This window comes from Leuresthes tenuis, unplaced genomic scaffold, assembly GCF_036924035.1.
Source record: "Leuresthes tenuis unplaced genomic scaffold, fLeuTen1.0.hap1 SCAF_22, whole genome shotgun sequence".
NCBI classification, from domain to species: domain Eukaryota; kingdom Metazoa; phylum Chordata; class Actinopteri; order Atheriniformes; family Atherinopsidae; genus Leuresthes; species Leuresthes tenuis.
Genome location: NW_027325376.1, coordinates 26,547,583 through 26,554,603, shown reverse-complemented (window position 1 = coordinate 26,554,603; position 7,021 = coordinate 26,547,583).

Genomic DNA, 7,021 nt, shown 5'->3' with positions numbered 1-7,021 from the left:
ACACCAGAGTCATGGAGTTCCTCAGGGTTCTGTGCTTGGACCAATTCTTTTTACTTTATACATGCTTCCATTAGGTAACATTATTAGACAGCATGGCATAAATTTCCATTGCTATGCTGATGATACTCAGCTGTACTTATCTATGAAACCAATAGGTTGGTCAGACTACAAGCATGTCTTAAAGACATAAAGAACTGGATGACTCAGAACTGTCTGCTTCTAAGTTCAGACAAAAATGAAGTTGTCTAGTTATATAGTAAATCTATATGGCCTTTTCTTGGCTTCTAGTTCTACAGTGAGGAACCTTGGAGTTATTTTTTACCAGAATTTATCATTTGACATACATGTGAAACAGGTTTCTAGGACTGCCTTCTTTCACCTTCGTTATATTGCCAAAATCAGGAACATCCTGTCTCAGGGTGATGCAGAGAAACTAGTCCATGCATTTATTACTTCAAGATTGGACTACTGTAATTCTTTATTATTGGGCTGTCCCACATATTCTCTGAAAAGCCTCCAGCTGATCCAAAAATGCTGCAGCCTGATGAGAACTAACAGGAGAGATCATGTTTCTCCAGTTTTAGCTTCTCTTCATTGGCTCCCTGTTAAATTCAGAATAGAATTTAAGATTCTTCTTCTCACATATAAAGCTCCTAATGACCGAGCTCCATCATATCTTAAAGGTCTCATTGTAAGATATTTTCCTAACAGAGCACTTCGCTCCCAAACTGCAGGTTTACTTGTTGTTCCCAGAGTTTCTAAAAGTAGAATGGGAGGTAGAGCCTTCAGTTATCAGGCCCCTCTCTTGTGGAATAAGCTGCCAGTAAATGTCCGGGAAGCAGACACCCTTTCCACTTTTAAGATTAGGCTTAAAACTTTCCTTATTGATTAAGCTTATAGTTAGGGATGGATCAGGTAATCCTGAAACATCCCATAGTTAAGCTGCTATAGGCTTAGACTGCTGGGGGACCTCATCTGTCACACCTTTCCTCACTTTGCTCTCTTTTTCCCCCTGTTTAATTTCTCAAATTATATTATGTACATGTGACATTATTGTGGTTATTAACTTGTGTTCCCCTGTTCCAACAGGTATCCTTTGAATGATGTTGCTAGTCTGTAGTTTCAAAGTGTTAGTTTTATTTTAGCCACCTTTGAGTTGAGTTGAGTTTTCAGTCAATCAGCCTAACGTAGTCTAATTTATTTGCTTTTTGGCTCCACCTACTGTTCTGGGATGTAACATCACTGTCATAAAATCAAAGGTGATGTGAGCCCAGCACATGTGCAGCCATAGACATGAATTTCTTGTCATGTACAATGTCATATGAAGAAGCCACTAAAAATTGAACAAAAACCCACAAAAATGACAAGCCATTATAAAGCAAAATTATGTGGTGTGGGGCTGGAAACCAAAGTTGTGAACTGCATTATCTCAGCCACCCTTTCAGTGTCATATTAGCTCATTTTTTTCCACTTCAGAGCAGAAAAGTGTTTCTATTTTATAAAGTTGCTATAGTTAAACTGTATAGATTCAGTGTGTATTATATATATATAGGGCTACAGATTTAAACACTGAAAGAGACATCGATTGAAATATGGGGCTGCACGGTGGTTAGCACTGTGGCCTCACAGGAAGGGGGTTCCTGGTTTGAATCCCAGCTGGTTCTTTCTGTGTGGAGTTTGCATGTTCTCCCCAGGTATGTGTTGGTACTCTCTGGGGGGTACTTCCTCCCACCGTCCAAAAACATGCATGCTAAGTTACCGTAATTGGTAACTCTGAATTGCCCCTACGAGTGAGAATAAATGAGTGAATGTAAATGGTTGTTTGTCTCATTTGTCGCTGTGTGCCCCTGCGAGGAACTGGCGACCTGTCTACAAAACATTTAACAATGTGTTTAACAGTGTTCAATTCTCAGATTCACTACAGTGCTTATCATATATTTATATTCTATATACCGTATGCAGCACCATTCTTTAAATCACACACTGAGGAGCAAATCTGAGTTTCAGAAGCAGTTTTGGTGACAAAGAACGGGTCAGATCAGAAACACTGGTTTCCCCCACTGAGTGCAGACAGAACATTCAGTATCAGACCACTGATGTAATGCTTTATTCATCTCGTCCTCAATAATGAAACACACACGATCCCAACCTCGCTTGATTATTGTTCCTATGATAAGCAGGGATGCAGACACAGGAGCTCATTCACCACAAGCTTTTGGACTGTATTTGTAATGAATGTCTAAACTTCGTGTCAGTTTGGTTTAATTAATTCATGTTATTCTCCAAAGAGGTTTGCAATAAACCCAATATTACTGACAAGCTGTGAATTATGACAACTAGAATTAGGCATTTCTTAACTTTTAGTACTTTCTGAAGATGTCATATTTATAAGATGTAGGATCAGTTATCAGACTAACTGCCTACTACTGATCAAAAAGCTCTTTGACTTTGTGCCTGCCTCTGTTGGTGGTTGTGAGTTTCAAATTTCCAACGAAAAGGGCCAAACACACCGTCTTTCCTGTCACATATTATATTCAGTGGCTGATTGTGGGTGTAGAGCTGGTTTATTAGACCTTGTCAACAAAATCTTTATAACAAACACATCTGCCTTTGAAATAATTATTTTTAGAAGACCTTTTCTTTTGAAAACACACAACCCCTTTTGTTTTCAAGTCATTTAAAGGACAACTTTGTTTTAATTCATCTTGGTTTTTGGTCTTTCTTTTTTTTCTTTCGGTGACATGAGGTGTGTGTCCCAACTAGAAACACAGACTGTGTGTAAAAATATTTTATGAAAAACGTTTTTTTACTCTTACTGAGGTCAAGAATGAGACACAACAGCTGGCATCAGTTCAGATTTTATCTAAAATTTGCCCTACATTTGGATGGAAAACAAGATTTTATGCTAATAGTCAGATGGGTCAAGAAGTTGCAACAGGTAAGTTGTTAATCTCACAACATAACTTGCTAAAGTACAGAAGCGTATTGCTGTCACTCTAAGAAAAAAAAAGAGGCTCAGTATCACATAATTATGTGAAAATTTATTGTTATAACAATATCTATTTCATGTTTTAACAATATATTTATCCCGTTATAATGTGAAACTATCACGTTATTTTAAGATACAACCTTTTCACGCTATAAGATAAGACAGAAACAGAGATGAGAGGCAAGAGTAGGCCATGGCTCATTTACACGATTCTATGAAATTATACTTTAATCTTGGTTTGAGACATGGTGAAATTTTAAAGTTATTGAACAGAGGATAATATTGTTATTAGTATGCGTACTCTATGAAGGATTTTGAAATGCATGGGTTTGTACTGAAGAAAGAACGAATCCGATCCTTTTGAGGTGGCATCGTTCCTCGTTGATCAACTGGATGGGCACGGCAGACTCAATGGATACAAGCTCCACCATCTCAACTGCATCCAAGCTGGATATGTTGTCACCCAAAGTACATTGAGGCATTTGTTGAAGTTTCGCGACCCCCGTGATGTTGAACAAAGACGGAGAACTGCAACGTATGTACTTTAACCCTGGGCCTAATCTTATGTGGCATGTTGACTCTTATGACAAACTAAAACCATTTGGTGTATGTATAAATGGAGAAATTGATGGCTTTTCAAGACTCATGATATGACTTCATACCTATTCAACAAACAGCAGTCCCAAGATCATCGCTGGTTATTACATAAGAGAAGTTGAGAGAAGGATGGGGACACCTTCGAGAATACGCGCAGATTTGGGAACAGAAAATGTCACAATGGCAGAAATGCAGAGATTCTTACGATGGAGTACGGATCATACCCTCGTCAGTAATTGTTATATCTCTGGGTCAAGTAATCACAATTAGCGGATTGAAAAAAGACATTTACATTTTCATCTCAGTGGCACGTCCCACTGGGAGGAGACCCCGGGCAAGACCCAGGACACGTTGGAGAGACTATGTCTCTCGGCTGGCCTAGGAACGCCTCGGGGTCCCCCCGGAGGAGTTGGAGGAAGTGGCCGGGCATTTTTAGTATGCGTACAGTTCTCCAACAGTTATAGCTTCATCAAAAATAGCTTCCTCCCGATAGTCTAATATATCATGACTAAATGTTTCAAATTTTCCGAACTTATTTTGTCCTTTTGGGAAGAAAATGTTTTTGGCATACTGTAATACGTTTACTTTTTTTGCTTCTTTTGGGATATCAAGAGTCCAATTCCATAAATAGATTTAAAAGTAGATTACATATAACACAAGACAACAACAAAGAGGTGAGCCACAGCTTCAGTGAAAAGTCAGTTCAGATAAGTATGTTTTTAATTTGGCTTTGAATTGAGGTAGGTCAGTGGTGGTATGTAAATCAGAGGGCAGTGTATTCCAAGATTTCGGAACTGCCACTGCGAAAGATCGGTCATCCCACTGCTTACACCTGGACCGGGGAACCTCCAGTAGATGTTGACCAGCAGAGCGGCGAGCTCTGCCAGATTGATGAAGCCTCAGGGTTTCACTTATGTAGGGGGTGCAAGGCCATTAACTGCGTTGAAAACAAATAACAATGTTTTAAACTGGATCCTAAATTTTACAGGTGGCCAGTGGAGGGAGCAAAGTACAGGTGTGATGTGGTCATGTTTACGGGTGTTAGTTAGGAGTCTGGCAGCAGCATTTTGTACCAGTTGTAGGCGGTGGAGAGATGTTTGGCTAAGTCCAATGTACAGTGTATTGCAGTTATCTAACCTTGAGCTAATAAAGGCATGGATGGCTGTTTCCAGGTCACAGTGACTCAGAAACTGCTTAACTTTTGCAAGGAGGCCAAGCTGAAAGAAGCTTACTGCATTAATTTGTGAGTCAAATTTAAGACTGGAGGCAAATTTCACTCCCAGATTTTTAACAACATTATTACAGTAGGGGGCCAGTGGACCAGGACCAGGTGTAGTACTAGGCGGGTTTGATGAGCCAAACAAAATACATTCTGTCTTGTTTTCATTTAGGGAGAGAAAATGTGGAGACATTTGTGGATGGACTCCATGGCATCTGGAGAGTTTGACACGAAGGGCAGATAGAGTTGTAGATCATCTGCATACAGATGAAAGGAGAGATTGTGCTTTAGAATTATTGAACCTAATGGCAGGAGATATAATGAGAACAAAACAGGGCCCAAAATGGACCCCTGTGGAACCCCAGAAAACAGAGGAGTTGATGAGGAGGAGAGGTCGCCAATAATCACAGCGAAAGTTCTTCCTGTGAGGTAGGACCTAAACCACTGCAGCACCGAACCTTGCAGCCCTACACGTTGGGCCAGACGTGCCAGGAGGACGGAGTGGTCCACAGTATTAAATGCTGCGGTCAGGTCCAACAACACAAGCAGCACAGGTTCTTTGGCATCGAGGGAAGTGAGAATGTCATTATGCACTTTGAGTAGTGCTGATTCAGTACTGTGGCAAGTTCTGAAAGCGGATTGAAGATACTCAAGAATGTTATTATCTTCCACAAACGATTGGAGCTGGAGGAAAACAACTTTTCTAAAACTTTCAACAAAAATGATAAATTGGACACGGGTCTGAAATTTGATAGAATTGTAGGATTGAGGTTGTTTAGGCGAGGTATGACCACAGCATGCTTGAACACTTTTGGAACAGACCCTGAGCTGAGGCAAATATTGATAAATATGAGGAGACTTGGACCCACTGTGCTAAAAACCTGTTTAAGTATATGGGATGGAATAATGTCCAGTGGGCAGTTGGTGGATCTTATTCCCTGGACCACTTCAAGCAGAAGGGACAAAGACACTGGCTCAAACACATTAAACTCAGCAGAAGTGACAGCAGAAAGACATACGTCAGTTGCAATAGCTCCATTACCAATACTCTGTCTAACAGAGGCTACTTTTTAAATAAAGTAATGCAAAAACTCATTGCAGGTTGCCACTGACACATTTTTCAGAATGTTATTGGATTGATTTGTGATAGCTTGAATAGTATTAAATAACACCTGAGGGCGATTACAGCTGGTGGAAATGACAGTTGACAAATATTGACATTTGGCCTCTTTAACAGCTTTTTTGGTAGTCATTAAGACCGTCCTTCAGAATGCCAAGTGAAACATGTAGCCTATCTTTCTTTTACTTGCGTTCGGCTTGTCTGCAGCAACGCCTAAGTATGCGGGTGGCATCACTGAGCCACGGGTCAGGCTTAGGTTTGGCAGAGATAGACCAATATGGAGCAATAGTATCCAAGATTACCGAGCATGCAGAGTGAAAGGAGGAAATAAATGCCTCTGGACACGGAGGAAGGGACAGTTCATGATGGGTTTTAAAACTACTGGCCACGAAAGCAGCAGCAAACTCTTCAGCAGTAGTGGAGGTGATAAAGCGGCAGCGTGAGGCTAAAATGTGAGATTTGGCTGTAGGGGAAGGGGTTATGAATTCAAATATAATGGGGAGGTGATCTGATATACAAATGCCACCTATTTCTGTGATGGCTAGTGGGAGTCCATGGGAGATAATAAGGTCTAGTGTGTGCCCATGTTGGTGTGTGGCAACATTTACTGACTGTACCAGGCTGAAAGATGACAAAAGGCTTTGGAACTCAATCGCCAGTTGGTTAGAAGGACAGCAGACATAAACATTAAAATCACCACAGATCAGCAGACAGTCATGTTTTGACATTAGATCAGCAAGTAGGTCTGAGAACTCAGTTATAAATTCCTTATTTTGCTTAGGTGGACGATATATTACAACACACAGTACAGGACATGTAAACTGCACCAAAAATAGCTGTAGCTCAAAGCTGCTGTAACTTTTAGCTGGGAGTAGGCGGCAGCTGAAACTCTGTTTGAAAACAGCAGCCAGATCGCCCCCTCGGCTGGACTCTCGCGGCGTACTGAAGAAGAGTAGCCGGGTGGGAGGAGCTCAGAGAAAGCGTTGTTGTCACCTGGCTTCTGCCAGGTCTAAGCAGAAGGAAATCCAAATCATGTGTGGAGATCAGATCATTAACAATGAAGGTCTTATTTGTGAGCGATCTGACATTCAGGAGG